Raw genomic sequence first — 22,386 nt, forward strand, 5'->3', positions numbered from 1 at the left:
AGGAGGATTGAGGCGTCGGTGAACTCCTGTAAGGAGATCTTCACTGTGGTGAAGGAGTTCACGACCCCCAGCTCCAACTTGCCCCTTCCAGTTTCACCTGACTCGTGGGCGTGTGATCTTGCCAGCTTCTTTACAGATAAGATCAAGGCGATTCAGGCCTCCTTCTTGGAGAGGTCGGAGGAGGGGTGTTGCGGCTCTGGGGCGGGACGCGTTCCATCGTCCACGCCTGTTGCTGTGCTGTCGGACTTTCCATCTGTTTCTAGCGATGCGTCCCTGTTGCTGCTGGCCAGCCTTAAATCGGGCTCGCCGCTAGACCCCTGCCCTGCCAAATTTTTGGCCAGGATGGCGGCGATGGTGAACCCACTGGTCAACCCCCTTCTCAATGCCTCCTTGAGGGAGGGGAGTGTCCCACGCACCTGGAAAAGGGCGATGGTGATCCCCCTCCTGAAAAAGCCCTGTTTGGATGCCGAGGTCCTGGCCAACTACAGGCCAATTTCTCTTCTCCCGGCTCTGGCGAAGATCACAGAGAAACATGTGCATGGCATCTTGTCTGGTTTCTTAGAAACAACCAATCTACTTCATCCATCCCAATCCGGATTCCGTCCTAATTTAAGTACGGAAACGGCTCTGCTGGAGGTCTCGGAGGTCATTCGCGAGACTTTGGATGTTGGAGGCAAGGCCATGCTTGTCATGTTAGATCTGTCGGCGGCCTTTGACACTGTCCCCCATGTGGCGCTCCTCGCCAGGCTCCATGACATCGGCCTTAGGGGGACGGTGCTCAAATGGTTTACATCTTTTCTTGAGGGCCGCCGCCAGACGATCTGGGTTTCCCAGAGCTCCGCTGAGATGCCGCCATTGGGAGTCGGAGTTCCACAGGGTTCTGTGTTGAGCCCGACGTTGTTCAACATCTTCATGTCCCCTCTGGCGCCCTTGGTGGAGGCTTATGGGGCCCAGATCGTGTCATACGCAGATGACACGCAACTCCTCTTCACCTGCGGAAAAGATCAGGCATTTGATGGAGAGAGTATTCGGGGGTGCTTGGGAATGGTCTTCGACTGGTTCCAGTGGAATAGCCTGAAGGCCAATTCCAGCAAGTCGGAGGTTTTATTCTTCGGCTGTGCTACCGACCCGGAGTGGCAGGAATGGTGGCCGTTGGATATGTGTCCTCCTGCACAGTCATCGCTGGTTGCCAAAAACCTGGGAGTCAAGCTGGACAATAAGCTTATGTTGAGAGCGCATGTTCTTGGTCTGGCTGGCACCTGCTTTGGCATTTTGAAGATGGTCCGCAAGTTTCTACCATTGCTCTCTGTGGAGCACAGGCGGATCACTGTGCAAGCTCTTATTGGATCCAGGCTGGATTACGCGAACGCCCTCTTCCTTGGCCTCCCGGATTATTTGGTCCAGCGCCTGCAGGTGGCGCAGAACTCTGCCGCTCGTGCCATTTTTGGCCTTCACAGGCGAGCACGAGTATCCGGGCTGCTGCAGACGCTTCACTGGTTGCCCATCCGGAAGCGGATTATGTTTAAATCCTTGACGCTGATGCATAAAGCACTTTTTGGCTCTGGCGCTAGGTATCTGCAACGGAGGCTGTCTTTTTACCGTCCAGCCCGTTCACTGCGGTCAGAATCTCTTTTCATGGCCGTGGTTCCGCGTGTGAGGAAGGCCCGCACTGGGGGGCGCTCTTTTAGCCTCAAGGCCCCTCAGCTTTGGAATTCGCTTCCGCTGGTTTTACGCAGCACTTCTAATTTGCTTCAGTTTAGGAAGAGCCTGAAGACTTGGCTTTTTAACCTTTAGGTTTTCTTTTCTCCTTTTTTGCCTTGTGGTCTGTTATTGGTCTGTTGTGTTATTTTACACTGAGCTGCATGTGGAAAGCGCCGGGACACTCTTTCTGAGTAGCCGTGCGCTATATAAACACAATATAACATAACATAACATGACAATGTAGGGGGTACCATAGGTACCTCCCATGTGCATCCCCCACCCCCCCAAAACCCAGGGGGCCTGCAACGGGCCCCCGAAAGCAAAATCCGCATGGCGTTCCATGGCAGGGTCTCCACCATGGAAAGCCTGCACCGCTGCTCATGCAAATATGGATGGTGGTGTCTATCAGACACCGCCATCATATCCAGCCCCTTTTCCACCCGGTCGTCTGGTCGACCGGCAGAAAACCGGCGGACGATCTTTCTGTCCGCCGGGGTGCCCCCGCAATACTAATATGGCAGGGGAGGAAATGGGTGGTGGGCGGGGTATGAGGTAGGGCGGATCTAATAGACCCCTTAGATTCAGAAACAACTGAAGGCCTGCCGGAGGTGCAAGCGAGCTTGTCTACAGCGCTAAGAGACCTTTTCATGGGTGAATGTGCGCGCTATGTAAGTAGCCTACTAGAATAAAAGAGAATGTGCTTGTTCAGGGCTTTTCATCGTTATTATTTGTGGAATCCCGGATGCTATAGGAACCATATTGATATCTTTATAATTCCTCACAGCGCCCTGAGGCCCGGCTTCTCTGTGGGATTATTCCAGTCAATAATGTATTTTTCTTAATTATTTAATAGTTGTCTTTCGTGTTGTCCCTGCTTCTCTCATTCATCACAATCCCATTAACCCACATTAACCCAGCACACGCTGCACCCCCGAGGCCCAGTTGCTGCTGAGAGGTCCCTGGGATACCCCAGGCGAGGGCGGACTCAGCCTGTGAGCTTTCTATATACCAAGGTTGGGCCTATGTTCACCTGAGTGGGATGATGTCAGCTGTGTGAGAGCTGGAGACCACCAGGCTGCTCTCATGCTCTCACAGGGGTCGTTCGCAGACGTCAGTCTTATACACCATACATTCACGTCATGCAGTTGGCATATGTGGTCAGCCCACAAGCAGACAGCGCCCTAGCGTTGGTTCCCTGGACACCTGTGCCCGCTAGGGTAAGAGGATGAATGGATGATTGAAAGAGCTGCTGTGACCTTCCTGACATGCAACACACACGTGTCCTCGAACTCACGGCCTTTGAGGTGTACAATGCTTGCCAGGCCTTATTTGCTTTTATCAGTGCTTTGAATGTATTTATGGGGTTTATAATGTCGAACGCTCACATGTCCTTGCAAGCACTATAATGTTCACATGTTCTCTTGTGGTAGAAACACCGACCGGTCCATTAAGGTGCCTAGCACTCACATGGACTGTCATAGAAAAGGTGCATTCCTTTGTACCTACAACATTCACATGACCTTTGAGGGATAGGACACTCATATGGCCCATAGAACAGAATGCGTATGTGTCGTTTATGGCACAGAACGCTCACGTTGTCTTTACAATACCACATGCTGACATGTCCTTTATGGCTCAGCACACTCACATGGCCTATATAGGGAATGAATGCTGATATGTCATTTACAGCACAGAACACTCGTGTAGTTTTTATAGTATCAAAAGCTGACGTCCTTTATGGCACAGAATACTCACATGGTCTTTACAGTAATAATAATAATAAGGACAATGGGTTCAGTAAGCAACAGGTGAGTGGGTTAGAGGAAGAGTAAAAACTGTGCGTGTCCGTGTATAGAGGGACTGGATAATAAACAAAGGAACGAGGGGAAAAAGGGTCTGAGGCGGGAGGGAAAAAGCAGAAACATTGAACGAGAAGGCAATGATGCAGGCGGAACAAGGAAATACTGATATGTCCTTTATGGCATAGAACACTCACATAGTCTTATAGTATTGTGTTTTGATGTCTTTTATAGCACAGAACACTCACATGGTTTATACAGTATATAATGCTGACATGTTCTTTGTGGCACAGAATACTCACATGGTCTTATTGTATCACAGTTTGATTTCTTTTATGGCAGAGAACACTCACATGGTCTTTGTACTATTGAATGCTGACATGTCCTTTATGGCACAGACAACGCATGATCTTTCCAGTATCTAATGTTCAACACTCCGTCCATCATTTCCTTTGGTTTTTGCTTTGTTCGCCATAAGTTGGCAGGGTATGCTCAGACGTGAGTCCCTTGCTCACTTTGCCACTGGATTCAAGCAAGCCTGGCTGAAGACGGCTGAAATGCCAGAAACCGGTCCTAGGAAGCTTGTTTCCGGTCCAGGGAAGACATGGCTTGGCAGTTCGGGCTGGACTGTTCCCATGAGGCACAGGGTCAGACTGATTTGCATATGGCCATGTCTGAACTGGGGTGGCAGAGTGGGCTAAAGAACGGTGGTGGATTAAACCCAGATCAGTTGACTGGGGGTGAGTGCTTGCAATGTTCAACACTCCGTCCATCATTTCCTTTGGTTTTGCTTTGTTCGCCATAAGTTGGCAGGGTATGCTCAGACGTGAGTCCCTTGCTCACTTTGCCACTGGATTCAAGCAAGCCTGGCTGAAGACGGCTGAAATGCCAGAAACCGGTCCTAGGAAGCTTGTTTCCGGTCCAGGGAAGGGATGGCTTGGCAGTTCGGGCTGGACTGTTCCCATGAGGCACAGGGTCAGACTGATTAGCATATGGCTATGTCTGAACTGGGGTGGCAGAGTGGGCTAAAGAACGGTGGTGGATTAAACCCAGATCAGTTGACTGGGGGTGAGTGCTTGCAATGTTCAACACTCCGTCCATCATTTCCTTTGGTTTTTGCTCAGTATCTAATGTTGACATGTCCTTTATGGCACATAACACTCACATGGTATTTTATTTATTTATTTTGGAGTTTTATATAGCGCTAGCCAGACCCGAAGGTATCCGAGCGTTTTACAACATTTGTCAGTGACAGTCAAGTATACAAAGAGTGGCACAGTAAACACAGTGTTCAAAGGTGGATCATTGATCGGTATAAATCATGTAGCATTCAAATGAAGAGCAGTAGTGTTGGAGGTAAAAGTAGGGCAGTACTGTGCGGGTCAAGAGAAAGATGCTGTAAGGAGTTCTTTTCGTAGTGACTGGATCCTCGGTTGGTGGCGGATCATTATTGTAGGTCCGTTGTCACTTCGTGAGGGCTCGATTGATGAAGAGCATTTTGAGCTGGCTTTTGAATTCTTTGAAGGATATGTATAGGGATGGCATTCCAAATTCTGGGTGCATTTCCGGAGAAAGACCGGGATAAGGTATTTTGGTTTTTGGGGGATGAGTAGCAGAGTGTTGGTGCTTCTGAAATTTCTTGTCTGTCCCGCTTTCTTGAGTTTGGCGGTTAGATCGGTGGGTTTACCAGTTTGCAGAGCTTTGTGGGTGAGACAGGCAGTTTTGAAGTTAGCCCGCATTTCTATTGGGAGCCACTTAAGCTCTTTGAGAGCTGGGGAGATGTGTTCGTATTTTTTTACTCCCGTCACCATTCTGGCTGCTGCATTTAGGGTTGATCTAAGGGGAGCAAGGTGTAGTTTAGAAATGCCTGTGAGGGTGGCATTCCCGTAGTCTAATCTGGATAGCACGAGGGATTGCGTGACTTACTTAAGGTCATCAGTGGGGATGAAGGGTTTGATTTTGTTTAGTAGTTTTAAGTAGAAGAAGGCACATCTTGCGGTGTTCTTGATGTGTTTGACCATGTCAAGGTTGGGGTCTAGAGTGATTCCTAATGACTTCACGGATTCTGCCGGGATGAGGGTGCAGTCGAGAGCATCCATAGACTTTATCCATTCTGTGATTTGGGGGGTTTGTTCTTCGTTGGCTATGAGGAGGATTTCCGTTTTGTCTTGGTTGAGTTTCAGATTGTTTTGAGACAGCCATTTTTGGACTTCTATTAGGGTGTCATTGAGTCTTTGCATGTCTGCTATGGTGGAGGTTTCGAGGTAGATCTGGAGGTCATCGGCATAGAGGTGGAAGGGAATATTTGCTTTTTTGAGGATGATGGTGAGTGGCTCCATGTAAATGTTGAACAGTGTGGGTGAGAGGACTGAACCTTGGGGAACGCCTCTGATTATGGGGTGTAGGTCGGATGTGAAGCTTCAGATTTTTATTCTTTGAGAGCGGTTTTGCAGGAAGGAGGTGAACCATTGTAAGACCACCCCTTCTGCTCCTACCCTTTCTCGGAGTACGTTGATGAGTAGTTTGTGGTCGACCGTGCCAAAGGCTGGTGAAAGGTCCAGGAGTATGAGTAGACAGCAGCGGTCCTTGTCCAGTGATTTGTGGACGCTGTCAATTACATTCAATATGGCAGTCTCTGTGCTGCATCCTTTTCTAAAGCCTGATTGGAGGAGGTCGAGGAGGTCGTTGTTGTCCATGTGATGGGTGAGTTGACGAATAACACATTTTTCTAGTAGTTTTGCTAGAAATGGGAGATTGGAGACAAGCCTGAAGTTGTTGAGATCGTTAGGGTCAGCACCTGCTTTTTTCAGTAATGGTGTTACCTGACCGATTTTGAGGCGGTCAGGCATGCTTCCTGTTTCCAGGGAGCTATTTATAATCTCTGACCAGAGTGGGGCTAGGGAGAGTTTGAGTTTTGAGCCAGTTGGGCGGGGAGGGGGTCTTCAACGTGTGATGAGGGCTTGGATCCAGTAGTCAATTCAATAATTTCAGTTTCCGTGATGGGTTTGAAAGTTAACCAGTTGTTAGTGGATTGCCTGGGTGGGTTCATGTCTTCTTTGTAGAGTAGCGGACCTTCATTTGGGGGACGGAGGTGGTCCTTAAGTGAGAGCTCAATCTTTGATATTTTTTCATTGAAGAAACTGGCAAATTTGTTACATAGGTCTTTGGAGGCCGGAATTGCAGAAGGTGATGGTTTGAATGTTTGCTGTCTGATGATATTGAAGAGTTTTTTGGGGTGGATTTTGGCATTATTAAGTGCACCGCAGAAGAAAGTGGATTTTTCATTTATGATGTGCTTTATATATTTCCTTCGTTTCTTTTTGAGTTGCTCGAGGTGGGTTGTCGAAGGGTTGTTGCACCAAAGACTTTCTGCCGCTCTTAGTTGTCTTTTTTCCAGGTTTAGGTCAGTGTTGAACCACGATCTCGAAGGGAGGGTCTTGTTTTTTTTTCGTTTCAGGGGGGCTATTTGGTCCAGCATGTTGGTCAGAGCCGCGTTGTATTGTGAGGTAAGTTCTGTTGTGGACCTGTCGCCTGCGTTGGAGGGGAGAAGTGTACTTAGCCTTTCTTCTAGTTCTTCGTGGGCGATCTGTCTCAGGTTTCTCGTCCAGTGAAAGTGATCATTCGAGCGAGGCGGTCGATGTGTCTTTTGATTGATATGGAAAAAAATGAGATGGTGGTCTGACCAGTCAACAGGGAGGGTACAGTCGATGGTGATTGCATCTTCATGAGCTATGATGGCATCCAGGATTGAGCCTTTGTTGTGGGTTTGTTCGGTGCAGTGTGGGGTCAAATTGTTATTGTGAAGGAGCTCATTTAAAATTTGTATCTGAGGGTTGTTAATCTCATTCCAGTGAAGGTTTAGGTCTCCTAGAATTAGGTTGTTAGCGTCTGATAGTGAGCAGTGTGAGATCAGGTCTGCCAGATGTTCTCCAAATGCGGAAGTGTCGCCTGGTGGATGGTAGAGGAGGTGACAGTGAAGCATTTTGTTGTCTGACGTTTTAATGGTGGCGGTTAGGTATTCCAGTGTGTTGTATTTGAAGGAGTTCATTTATGTTATAGAGATGTTCCTTTTATGTATGATTGCGGTCCCCCCACCTCACTGGTTTTTTCTGTCCTTATTGATAAGTGAGAACCCCGGTGGTACGAGCATATCGAAGATGCGGGGGTGAGGATTCGTTCATCCATGTTTCTGTGATGAATGTGAGGTCTATGTTGTGTGTTAGGATGGTTTCTGCCAGTTTGGGTGCGTGTTAGTTCGCAGATCTGCAGTTTATGAGCATGCAGATTGTCACCCTCTTGTTGTTGAGTTTCTGATTTGGGGGAGCCATAGGAATATTGGTGACGTACGCTGGATGTCTCACTGTTCTCGGAGTGGTAAGTTCTCTACCAAATCCAGTGATTACTTGGATCACAGAGCTAGGGGCGACCGTTGGAGCTGCTTTATAGGATTCAGCGAGATCCCTCGCCTCTTGCATAGACATTACAGCGCTCATCCTTTTGGGTCTATGTGGCTGGTTTCTAACGGGGGTTGTTTTCCATCTGAGTTGTTGGGTTTTGTGGTGGTATCTGTGTTTGTTAGGAGTGCCAGTGAGTGTGAGGGGTGGGCATTGGGTGGTTGAAGTGTTGCGGTTGGATAAGACTTTATTAATACCCTGTATAACTATTTCTAGCTGGTATTCTAGTCGAGCCAATCTTTGGGTTGTATTCATGGAGGGAGGGGTGGGGGAGTTTGGTCTCGGTGTGACCAGAGCCTGGCCATTTATGGCTGGGGGGTACTTGGTTGTGTTCAGGGATGGGGTTAGCTTATGTGTGTGGGTGCGGCTCCTCGTGCTACTAGTATCTGTGTGGTTTATGGGGGAAATCGCAGGGGTGGGTTGAGATAGATTGTTTCGGAAATTGTGCGGCGATTTCACTGGGTTTAGTGCAGGAAGGGAGTTCAGGGCTGTTGTCTGCGGGTTGGTTGCTAGTTGGGGGTACTGGGAGAGGGGGAGACTGGAGAAGGGCTATAGTGTATCATCTTGGATGAGCCTTGTGTTTGGTGTGTCTAATAGGGATGATTTGCGTGGGTTATGCGGAGTTGAAGGGGATGGTGGTGCTTGGGGGAGATAGGTTGGAGGGTTGGGAATGAATCGATGGATTGGTTTGATGGTTTTCCTGGGACGTATGGCTCGAGGGTAGGGGTGGGCGGAATTTGCGGAATTAACCTTCGCAAATTATCGCGAGAATGTTTAAAATTATCGCAAACAAGCAGAAATATCGCGAAGATGCGGAAGTTTTTTTCCGGCATGTTCGCGAGATTTTCTGCATGGTTGCGGGTCGCCAACTTACCCATGTGGTTGCTTGCGGGCGCGGCCATCTTGTTTTGAGTTGTTCTCGCGGTGCATGATCGCGAGAAGAAAGACGTGATCGTGCGACGCATGACGTCACTGCGGGCGCGAACTGTCGCGAGACAGCGCAAATGGCTAAAAACAATACAACATCTCATGGAGAACGCGACCGGATCAAGAAAACTTGTCGGCGAACGCAGGGATTCAGGTAAGGCGATCGCGCGCGCGCAAGAATGTATCATTTTACAGCGCGAGCAAGAAACAAATTATCGCCAAGCTGCGGAAACCGGAATTTTTGACATTTTCGCGCTCTCCGCGGAACGCAAAAATGTCAAATTATCGCAATTTCCGCGAACGGAACGAAATTTTTGCCCAGGCCTACTCGAGGGTAGGGTTGCTTTCAAGTGAGAATGGAATAGATGAGTGAGGGCGAGGCATAGCGTGGGTGAGAGTGAGTCGAAAGCATTCAGATTGTCATTGTTGGCATCAGGATTGTGCCATTACTGTAAATAGTTGCAAAGGTGTTGCCGCTGCGTGTGTGGTGGTTAGGTATTAGGAACGTTTGTTTGCAGCTGAGAGGGGTGCTGTTAGTTTTAGAGATGTGGAGGTGGGATCTGAGAATGGAGTTCCATCCCGCCGGATTCTGGGTGTGGAAAATAAGATCTTATATATGGTCTTAATATGGTCTTATAGTATTGCGTTTTAATGTCCTTTATGGCATAGAACACTCCCATGGTCTTTATACTATTGAATGGTGACATGTCCTATATTGCAAAGAATACTCACATGGTCTTTACAGTATCTAATGCTGACATGTCCTTTATGGTACAGAACACTCTTATGATCTTTATAGTATATAATGCTGACATGTCCTTTACGTCACAGAACACTCACATGGTCCTATAGTATCGTGTTTTGATGTCTTTAATGGCACAGAACACTCACATGGTCTTTACAGTATCTAATGCTGACATGCGTTAACCAGACATGCCCCTGTGAAGCACACAGCATGCATAGAAGCATCCCCAGAACATATGGAAAGGCCATTCTCCTGCATAACCTGTAAATGGTGTAGCTTAGCAAGGATTGAGCGGCCGCACAAAGAAGTGGGTGACCGGGAGAAACTCAAATGCATATATTTCAATGCCAGATCGGTACCCAAGCACTCTTTGAGATCTGGGATACCATCTAGGAGGCAGATCCTGGCTGGACGGTAATAACTGTCCTGATATTGCAAATGCCTTACCCCCTAAATATAAAATATGAAGACAAGACAGGCAAGGGTGGAAGGGCGGGGGGCTCGCCATTCTATTCAAAGACTGCCTTAATTGTCTCCCTATCACAGTAGCCCAGCTAGGAGAGCACAAATTACTACCATTTCAAGTGTCTAAAGGAAACCACATCTTACTGGGTGGAGCCATGATTTACAATCCCCCTGGATACCAAGCAGAATTCAGCGCCAAGGTACTCACACAGTTATTTCCCGCTTGCCTAAAATACAAAAATGTTAAGGTGGTGGGAGACTTTAATGTGCACTTTGAAACATCCAACAACACGGTGGTTACTCACTTGAATAACGATGCAGATTCTTCAACTTAAACAATGGATCAAGGGGCCCACACACAACGCAGGACATACACTGAACTTATTATTCACTAATATTGAATCCACCATTGTTGAGGAGATCAAACCCGTCACATGGACTGATCATTCACTAATCACCTTCTCATTTACCCAACCTGCAATATCAACAAAAGCTTTCATTCTCATGCGCGGAGCACACAGAGCCTGGAAATCAGTCGCCCCAGACTTATTCCAGCTCAATTTTTCCCCCAGCATCTTGATGCTCAAGGAACTCTTCCCACTGACAGGAGTGCAGTGAATCTCGAAACAAGATCATTAATACACTGGATCAATGTGCTCCTAAACTTAAACCTAAATCCACGAAAAGAACCTTATCTGAAAAGTGGCACACATCCGAACTGAAGGCACTGAAAAAGAAGTGCAAAACATTGGAGCATAACTGGAGAATGTCCAGATCAGACACTGACGAGTTATCATACAAAGCTGATCTCAGGAACTATAATGAGGCTATCAAGAAAGCTAAAAGGACATATTTTGCGCAAAGAATAAACAAAAACAGCAACTCAATAAAAGAGTTATATAAAATTGTACGAGAATTATGCAAACCGACCTGCATGTCCCAAACCCTCCATCCATCAGCAGAATGCTGTGAAATGATCAGTAACTTCTTCACGGACAAAATTAGCACAATTTACTCGTCATTTACTATCAGTGCCCCAGCAGACCCCACTAACTGGTAAAGTACAGACCCTCATTCCGACGCCCCTGTACAGATGGGCAGTTTCGCCCCCGTTACTGAAGAGGAAGTCGCCAAGGCTATGGGGGAAGTTATATCAGGATCCCCCCTTGACTCCTGTCCACATTTTATCTTTGCGCAGATCCCACCCACCCTTAGCCCATTTATCACGCAGCTATTTAACAAATCTCTGGAGACAGCTGTTTTCCCGGAGATTTGGAAACAGGCCATAGTGACCCCCCCTGCTGAAGAAGGCGGGCTCAGATGTGACCAATCCAGTTAACTGTAGGCCAATTTCCCAACTCCCCTATCCCTCCAAAGTAATGAAGAAGTTGGTCTACAGATAGTTGTCTACTTATTTAGAAACCAATGACCTGCTGAACCCCTCCCAGACGGGTTTCAGGGCAACCAACAGTACAGAAGCAACTCTCCTGGCTGTCCTGAATAATGTAAGAGCATTACTGGACCAGGGTAAAGCAGTTGCCCAGATCCTGTTGGACCTGTTGGCGGCGTTCGACACGGTCTCCCACCAGCTCCTACTAGAAAACCTGCACGAAAAAGGGATACACGCAAAAGCCCTTCAATGGTTCAGCTCGTTCTTGAGCAGCAGAACTCAAACCGTGCAACTGGGTGCCTTCTCATCAAGTCCAAAAATGTTAAGCTGTGGTGTCCCGCAAGGAGCATCCCTTAGTCCCACTCTATTTAATGCCTACGTCTCATCCCTAGCAAAAATCGGTACGAATGGGGGCTTCGGCATTTGCTCATAAGCGGATGTCACGCAACTAACAATAGCCATCGGAGACGGGCAGAAGGACACCAGGACCAAACTCAATAACTGCCTCACTGAAATGGCAAGCTGGATGTCGGACCACTGTTTGAAGCTCAACGCAGAGAAATCCGAAATCCTGTTCCTTGGTGGAGCCAATCACATCTGGGACGCATCATGGTGGCCCCACTCACTAGGAAACGCCCCAGCACCCAAGCAGTGTGCAAAAAATGTGGGTGTTCTCATTGACAAGAAATTATCTATGCAGGGTCATGTACGGACCGGACCCTATGTGGAAAATGTTTTGCCACGCTGAAGCTTCTAAAAAGGCTCTTTCTCTGGATCCCCCTGGAAAGCAGGAGGACAGTCACACAGGCCCTGCTTGTTATCAGGCTCGACTATGGAAATGCTCTTTTCATTGGCATGCCAGGCTACCTCTTTAACGCCTGCAGATAGTGCAGAACACTGCGGCCAAACTGGTGTGCAACAAGGGCAGATAAAGCTCAGCAACCGACTGCCTGAGGCAACTTCACTGGCTGCCCATGCGTCAAAGAGCACGATTCAAGCTCTTAGGGCATATACACAAGGCACGCCATCGCACTGGCCCTAAGATTCTTCAGAATAATTTCTAATTCTACGTCCCTCCCAGATGCCTAAGGTCACATCAGCAGGCGCGAGCCGAGACTAAAAGGATCAAAAAGACCAGGGCAGGGGGACGTACCTTTTCATATCTTGTGGCACTGCACTGGAATGCGCTTCCAGTAGAACTACGGCTGATCAAGGATTACACTACATTCAGGAAGAAACTCAAAACACACCTATTCCATAAAGATTGATGGCACCTATGGAATCAGTACCAGCCCCACCCACCACTGTCCGCTACCTCAGCGCCGTGATATCCCGATGGGCTGAATTTTGCACTATATAAATAAAAAAATAAAAAAATAAACATGTTCTTTATGGCACAGAACACTCACATGGTCTTATAGTATTGGGTTTTAATGTCCTATATGGCATAGAACACTCACGTTCTTTATACTGTTAAATAGTGACATGTCCTTTATGGCACAGAATACTCACATGGTCTTTACAGTATCTAATGCTGACATGTCCTTTATGGTACAGAACACTCACGTGGTCTTTACAGTATCTAATGCTGACATGTCCTTTATGGCACAGACCACTCACGTGGTCTTTACAGTATCTAATGCTAACATGTCTTTTATGGCACAGAACACTCACGTGGTCTTTACAGTATCTAATGCTGTCATGTCCTTTATGGCACATAGCACTCACGTGGTCTTTACAGTATCTAATGCTGACATGTCCTTTATGGCACAGACCACTCACGTGGTCTTTACAGTATCTAATGCTGACATGTCCTTTATGGCACAGACCACTCACGTGGTCTTTACAGTATCTAATGCTGACATGTCTTCTATGGTATAGAATAATCACTTTTTTTTTTTTGTTAAAATATTTTTTTGAGGTTTTCCAACCGTCGAACCAATAAACCAATGTTGCATACAATAGCATCCGATGTAAGACCCAGTCATCAATGCACATATCAGGAGAAACCAGATCGTCAACATTTGCTACCCTAACTCCCCCCCTACCACCCTCTCTACCCCCTCCCCCCCTCTGTCAGCGTGCCCGCCTCCAACCCCTGTAAATTGAGACATCAAACACCCCGAGGTCTGACACAGCCTAGCTCTAAGCAATGGAAAAGACATTAGGAATGATCTCAAAGGACCTGAGGCTCCGTGTCCCCCGCCATATACACTTCATGCTCCCACCCTGACCACCCACGCGCACCTCAATACTTTGTGCAGACACAGACCCCTCCCAAATACGCTTAAGTGGCCTCATCCGATGCAATCTCCCCTGCAGTCCCAGAGGGCCCCGCCCCAGGTCCCATACCCCGGTCAACGTCCACAGGATCCCCGTCCTCCTCATCCAACTCCTCCAAAGCGCGGAGCCCCTCCACTAGCGCTCCCCATGCCCTAGCCTCATCCAGCGCCTTATCATTAGCCGCCCACAGGGCCAGCTGCAGCCGAAGCGTCCCTTCGCTCCCCGCCCAAGACAAGAAACTCGCCTTCCACCTCCGAAAGCTCGGCCCGGCCTGTGCCTTCCAGTGCATGGTGAGCTCCCTCTTCGCCATTATAGAATTTGCTCATGATTTTAGTACGAGGAGTGTGTGGAAACCAAAGCAGGAGGCAAGTCCCCATCTCCACATCCAGCTCGCGCTCAGTCACTCGATTCAGACACTCCACCACATCCGTCCAGTAAGAGCCCAATCCCCGACAGGACCAAAACATATGGCCGAAATCAGCCCCGTCCGCCCCGCACCGGGAGCATGAGGAGTGGGAGCCTCCAAAGTACCGCAAAATGTTTACCGGAGTTAAGTAAGCCCTGTGGAGAGTGAAGAATTGAACCAATTGAAATCTAGCGTTGCGTGTGCCCTTCCAGACCCATCGCAGCAGCTGGGGCCAAGTTGTCTCAGGGATGGGCCTACCAAGATCTCCCTTCCATTTACCCCGCAAGGCATCCAAGATGGTACAGAACACTCACGTGGTCTTTACAGTATCTAATGCTGACATGTCCTTTATGGCACAGAACACTCACATGGTCTTTACAGTATCTAATGCTGACATGTCCTTTATGGCATTAACCACTCACGTAGTCTTTACAGTATCTAATGCTGACATGTCCTTTATGGCACAGAGCACTCACGTGGTCTTTACAGTATCTAATGCTGACATGTCCTTTATGGCACAGACCACTCACGTGGTCTTTACAGTATCTAATGCTGACATGTCCTTTAGGGCACAGAACACTCACGTGGTCTTTACAGTATCTAATGCTGACATGTCCTTTATGGCACTGACCACTCACATAGTCTTTACAGTATCTAATGCTGACATGTCCTTTATGTCACAGAATACTCACGTGGTCTTTACAGTATCTAATGCTGACATGTCCTTTATGGCATTGACCACTCACGTAGTCTTTACAGTATCTAATGCTGACATTTCCTTTATGGCACAGAACACTCACGTGGTCTTTACAGTATCTAATGCTGACATGTCCTTTATGTCACAGAATACTCACGTGGTCTTTACGGTATCTAATGCTGACATTTCCTTTATGGCACAGAACACTCATGTGGTCTTTACAGTATCTAATGCTGACATGTCCTTTATGGCACTGACCACTCACATAGTCTTTACAGTATCTAATGCTGACATGTCCTTTATGGTACAGAACACTCACGTGGTCTTTACAGTATCTAATGCTGACATGTCCTTTATGGCACTGACCACTCACGTAGTCTTTACAGTATCTAATGCTGACATGTCCTTTATGGTACAGAACACTCACGTGGTCTTTACAGTATCTAATGCTGACATGTTCTTTAAGGCAAAGAACACTCACATGGTCTTATAGTATCATGTGTTGATGTCCTTTATGGCACAGACCCAGTAGCGGTCCGTGGAGGGAGTTCGGTGGGGCAGTGAGGCAGGGCGGGGGAGGGGCAGAGTGGGGAGTAGCTTCCCAAACAGGGTACATTCTAAGAACATTGAAAAAGATCCTGATTCTGCTTCCACTAGATTGTCGTAAAACTGTGGTTACAGTCCTGGTCCTATCTAGGCTGGATTACTGTAATAGCCTTTATTTAAATTTACAGCAAAATATTTTGCACAAGCTTCAGATGCTACAAAATGCTGCGGCTAGACTTCTGACAGGTACCCCCAAATTTGCTCCTATTTCTAATGTGTTACAAAAACTGCACTTGTTCCCGGTTGGGACCAGGGTTCAGTTTAAGGCTCTTTGCTTGGTTTTTAAAGCATTACATGGTGAGAGGCCGGACCATCTTAAAAGTCAGTTTAGCTTCTGATGAACGCAGCAAGCGCGATGGGGAGTACCATTGAAATTGACTTTTCAACCAGCTTAGCAGGGAGAGGCAGGCGAGAAATAGGCCGAAAATTATTCGGATCATGAGGGTCCAAACTGGGCTTTTTTAACAGCAGTAATATGGAGGCCTTCTTCCATTGTTTTGGAAACTGACCGCCTTCAAACATCCCGTTAAAAATGGGGGTGAGATAACAGGCAATAGGGACAGGGACCATTTTAATAATTTTCAATGGGCATGGGTCCAGAGGGGACCCAGATTTTGCATTTGTTAAAAGCTCCAGTGTGTCTTGCACGGTTAATGAATTGAAAACCTCCAAGGTCTCTACCTGAGAAGCTGTGTCTCCCCCTTCAATAACTGTCGCCAAGGCCTCCTTTATAGGATCACAGAGGCTTGAGAAGATATTAGTAACCTCTGTTTGAAAGAACGAGGCGATCTCTTTGCAGAGCTCCGTGCTGGACAGGATAGAAGCTGGCCTAAGAGTGGTCAAGTTGGAAACAGTGTGAAAAAGCTCTTTAGAAGAGTTTTTGGCTAACTCTATTTGAGCTGCGTAGTATTTCTGTTTGGGCAGCCATACCGTTTGTTTATAAGTATACAAACTTGCTTTGTATATCAGCTTCTCTTTGTCGAGATATCCCTTCCTCCAATTACGCTCCAATCGTTTGCATGTGCATTTTAGCAATTTTAACTCCTCCGAGTACCAAGGGGCCGGGGGAAAACTCTTTTAGGCACAATAGATTTAGGAGGGGTTAGTTCTTTACAAGCCTGCAATTTTTCTTAGCATTTTTTATTGTTTTACTAATATTTTTAAAGTGTTGTTTTTGAGTTTATTTTACATTTTGTTTCCGTTATTGGTGGGATGTGGTGTTTGGTGGAGTAGAGTGGGAAAATATATCTCACAACAAACCTTGTGTTGTCGCAAGATACAACAGTAGACCGTCACGTCTGATCACGGTCCTGGACGACCAACATGCGTCAGGGGTTATTGCTGTTGGATTTTTGGAAACAAATCCCTTTTTCACCCATCTATGGCATGATTTGATGTGAGATTACACGGTATGGCCCTGCTGTGTACTTGCACCCTCTTCAAAGAGTGCCGTACCTTAAACTCAGGACTACCTGCAGTAATTATATATCTGTATATGTATATATGTATGCATATATATATATATATATATATATATAGGACAGATAGAACAACAACCATGAAAGAACGTATTAAGTCATGTTACTCCATTTTTCAGAAAAAAAGGGAACAATTAGGTAAAGGAAATAGAATACAGTGACAGAATATTCATAGCGGCACAATGAGTACTTCACTCCCAAGATATTCGTCGGTGAATGTGATTGTATATATATATATATATATATATATATGTATATATATATATTCATTCAAGGCTCAGTGGGGTGTCCAACAAAGTAAGCAGCACTCGAATGCAGTTCCGCTTTTCCCCGTAAAAGCCTTTAATGGTATGCATGACATCCAATCTTAGTCCTTATATAAGCATACGACCACAGCCTTACGCGTTTCGTGGCTTCACTTCATCAGAGGCTGGAAGGTCGAAAGAGGCATTGCGGGTCACACCTCCCTTTAAACAATATCCTACGCTGTCATGCAGCTGCTCTTTATGAGTCTGTATGTAGTGTTTCTGGGAGATGTAGTCCGCCATTTATCCTCAAATGGATGCCCCTCAAATAAATGCTGGATACAAAGCTCACCATGAGCCCCAAGAAGCGATGTCATTCTCAATCCAGGAAGTGCATTCCACCGTTGAGTCCCTCATTGAGACTCCGTGGCCCCCTTTGGATCTGGGGTGGTGCTTGCTTAGCGGCAGGACGGCCGCTTGTTTAATATTCAAGGCTCAGTGGGGTGTCCAACAAAGTAAGCAGCAATCGAATGCAGTTCCTCTTTTCCCCGTAAAAGCCTTTAATGGTATGCATGACATCCAATCTCAGTCCTTATATAAGCATACGAAACACTACATACAGACTCATCCAGAGCAGCTGCATGACAGCGTAGGATATTGTTTAAAGGGAGGTGTGACCCGCAATGCCTCTTTCGACCTTCCAGCCTCTGATGAAGTGAAGCCACGAAACGCGTAAGGCTGTGGTCGTATGCTTATATAAGGACTGAGATTGGATGTCATGCATACCATTAAAGGCTTTTACGGGGAAAAGCGGAACTGCATTCGAGTGCTGCTTACTTTGTTGGACACCCCACTGAGCCTTGAATATTAAACAAGCGGCCATCCTGCCGCTAAGCAAGCACCACCCCAGATCCAAAGGGGGCCACGGAGTCTCAATGAGGGACTCAACGGTGGAATGCACTTCCTGGATTGAGCATGACATCGCTTCTTGGGGCTCATGGTGAGCTTTGTATCCAGCATTTATTTGAGGGGCATCCATTTGAGGATAAATGGCGGACTACATCTCCCAGAAACACTACATACAGACTCATCCAGAGCAGCTGCATGACAGCGTAGGATATTGTTTAAAGGGAGGTGTGACCCGCAATGCCTCTTTCGACCTTCCAGCCTCTGATGAAGTGAAGCCACGAAACGCGTAAGGCTGTGGTCGGATGCTTATATAAGGACTGAGATTGGATGTCATGCATACCATTAAAGGCTTTTACGGGGAAAAGCAGAACTGCATTCGAGTGCTGCTTACTTTGTTGGACATCCCACTGAGCCTTGAATATTAAACAAGCGGCCGTCCTGCCGCTAAGCAAGCACCACCCCAGATCCAAAGGGGGCCACGGAGTCTCAATGAGGGACTCAACGGTGGAATGCACTTCCTGGATTGAGCATGACATCGCTTCTTGGGGCTCATGGTGAGCTTTGTATCCAGCATTTATTTGAGGGGCATCCATTTGAGGATAAATGGCGGACTACATCTCCCAGAAACACTACATACAGACTCATCCAGAGCAGCTGCATGACAGCGTAGGATATTGTTTAAAGGGAGGTGTGACCCGCAATGCCTCTTTCGACCTTCCAGCCTCTGATGAAGTGAAGCCACGAAACGCGTAAGGCTGTGGTCGTATGCTTATATAAGGACTGAGATTGGATGTCATGCATACCATTAAAGGCTTTTACGGGGAAAAGCGGAACTGCATTCGAGTGCTGCTTACTTTGTTGGACACCCCACTGAGCCTTGAATATTAAACAAGCGGCCGTCCTGCCGCTAAGCAAGCACCACCCCAGATCCAAAGGGGGCCACGGAGTCTCAATGAGGGACTCAACGGTGGAATGCACTTCCTGGATTGAGCATGACATCGCTTCTTGGGGCTCATGGTGAGCTTTGTATCCAGCATTTATTTGAGGGGCATCCATTTGAGGATAAATGGCGGACTACATCTCCCAGAAACACTACATACAGACTCATCCAGAGCAGCTGCATGACAGCGTAGGATATTGTTTAAAGGGAGGTGTGACCCGCAATGCCTCTTTCGACCTTCCAGCCTCTGATGAAGTGAAGCCACAAAACGCGTAAGGCTGTGGTCGTATGCTTATATAAGGACTGAGATTGGATGTCATGCATACCATTAAAGGCTTTTACGGGGAAAAGCGGAACTGCATTCGAGTGCTGCTTACTTTGTTGGACACCCCACAGAGCCTTGAATATTAAACAAGCGTCCGTCCTGCCGCTAAGCAAGCACCACCCCAGATCCAAAGGGGGCCACGGAGTCTCAATGAGGGACTCAACGGTGGAATGACCTTCCTGGATTGAGCATGACATCGCTTCTTGGGGCTCATGGTGAGCTTTGTATCCAGCATTTATTTGAGGGGCATCCATTTGAGGATAAATGGCGGACTACATCTCCCAGAAACACTGCATTCAGACTCATCCAGAGCAGCTGCATGACAGCGTAGGATATTGTTTAAAGGGAGGTGTGACCCGCAATGCCTCTTTCGACCTTCCAGCCTCTGATGAAGTGAAGCCACGAAACGCGTAAGGCTGTGGTCGTATGCTTATGTAAGGACTGAGATTGGATATCATGCATACCATTAAAGGATTTTATGGGGCAAAGCGGAACTGCATTCGAGTGCTGCTTACTTTGTTGGACACCCCACTGAGCCTTGAATATTAAACAAGCGGCCGTCCTGCCGCTAAGCAAGCACCACCCCAGATCCAAAGGGGGCCACAGAGTCTCAATGAGGGACTCAACGGTGGAATGCACTTCCTGGATTGAGCATGACATCGCTTCTTGGGGCTCATGGTGAGCTTTGTATCCAGCATTTATTTGAGGGGCATCCATTTGAGGATAAATGGCGGACTACATCTCCCAGAAACACTACATACAGACTCATCCAGAGCAGCTGCATGACAGCGTAGGATATTGTTTAAAGGGAGGTGTGACCCGCAATGCCTCTTTCGACCTTCCAGCCTCTGATGAAGTGAAGCCACGAAACGCGTAAGGCTGTGGCCGTATGCTTATATAAGGACTGAGATTGGATGTCATGCATACCATTAAAGGCTTTTACGGGGAAAAGCGGAACTGCATTCGAGTGCTGCTTACTTTGTTGGACACCCCACTGAGCCTTGAATATATATATATATATATTCACTGAAAAAACCATAGGTTTCACACACGTTATAGTTAGGAATTAGCATTTAAAAAACCTTGCTAATTCACTGAAAAAACCATAGGTTTCACACATGTTATAGTTAGCTGGAAATTTTACTGATAAAAAACCAATGAAATTCCCCCGTTATAGTTACTGTAGGCAACTATAACTCACGCGACCGCAATCCTCTGCTGATGCTAATACTGTATTTAGACACTTATTTGCCCATGTCTTCTTCCATTAAATTTTAGCTATACAGATATTACAATTTTATTTTTTTTCATAAAGACACATATGTCATCAGCAGAGGATTACGGTCGCGTGAGTTATAGTTGCCTACAGTAACTATAACGGGGGAATTTCATTGGTTTTTTTTCAGTAACATTTCCAGCTAACTATAACATGTGTGAAACCTATGGTTTTTTCAGTGAATTAGCAAGGTTTTTTAAATGCTAATTCCTAACTATAACGTGTGTGAAACCTATGGTTTTTTCAGTGAATTTGTACGGTTTTTTAAATGCTAAGTTACTTTACGCCATTCGTGGCGTTCGCACCCACTTAACGCAGTTCGTTCCGTGCGCGCACAGTGATCACGCGGTGCGCTTCGCGCACCGCGCGCCCACTTTACGCAGTTAGTGCCGTACACGCAAGGTGGGCACGTGGAGGACATATTATGCGCTTCCTTGTGATAGGTAATCTGTTAAATTTAATTTGTAAGTGATGACAATAATATGCCATGCACAGAGAGTGTGTTTTTTTTTTTTTTTTTTTTAAATATTTTTTAGCGTAAGCGCACGGTACGCGTACGGTAAGCGTAATCGGCGAAATTTTCAAAAAATAAAAATTTACCGTTTTTGGCCTTGGGGGGTCTTTGAGGACTCAACTAACATGGCTATGTGCATGGGCGCTGTCTAAACAGCCCCTTTATATGTTTTTTGCCTTTGTTTACAGCCCCTCCCTCACAGTGCGAGAGAGAAAATGGCGGCCGCCGCTTCCTGGTTTCGACCGATTCGAATGTTTACTTAGATGTAACAGCCAATCGGAATCGCGCTCGCGCACGTCACCGTACGCGTACGGTAAGCGTACCGTAAGCGCACCGTAAGCTGGCTCAGATATATATATTGATTTAAAGGCTATTTTCTCAGAATCTACTGAACAGATTTACACCAAACCAACAAAAGGCACTTCCTTGACCTGAGGACTACCTCTCTGCCAAATTTCAAGTAATTCTGTTCAGCCGTTCGGGCTGTAGCTGTGTCTAAAGGTCCTATGGAAAAATGCATGGGAAAAACGCGTTTTGGGACCCCCCTTTTATCTCAGCCCCCGCTTGACGAATCCCCCCGAGACTTTCAGGGTAGGAGCGGAGCGTAGCGCCCCACCTATTTTGAAAAATTTGCGAGGATTCGTCAACCGGCGCCAAAGTTATTCAAAATAGAATGTTGAGGATTTCCTATGGAAACGTGGTCCTAACTATAACTACCTAGTGGCGACCGCTAGTAGGTAATATATATATATATATATATATATATATTCACTGAAAAAACCATAGGTTTCACACATGTTATAGTTAGCGGAAATTTTACTGATAAAAAACCAATGAAATTCCCCCGTTATAGTTAGTGCAGGCAACTATAACTCACGCGACCGCAATCCTCTGCTGATGCTAATACTGTATTTAGACACTTATTTGCCCATGTCTTCTTCCATACATTTTTAGCTATACATATATTACAAATATTTTTTTTCATAAAGACACATATGTCATCAGCAGAAGATTGCGGTCGCGTGAGTTATAGTTGCCTGCACTCACTATAACGGGGGAATTTCATTGGTTTTTTATCAGTAAAATTTCCGCTAACTATAACATGTGTGAAACCTATGGTTTTTTCAGTGAATTTGCAAGGTTTTTTAAATGCTAATTCCTAACTATAACGTGTGTGAAACCTATGGTTTTTTCAGTGAATTTGTACGGTTTTTTAAATGCTAAGT

This window comes from Triturus cristatus, chromosome 3_1 (assembly GCF_964204655.1).
Source record: "Triturus cristatus chromosome 3_1, aTriCri1.1, whole genome shotgun sequence".
Lineage (NCBI taxonomy): Eukaryota > Metazoa > Chordata > Amphibia > Caudata > Salamandridae > Triturus > Triturus cristatus.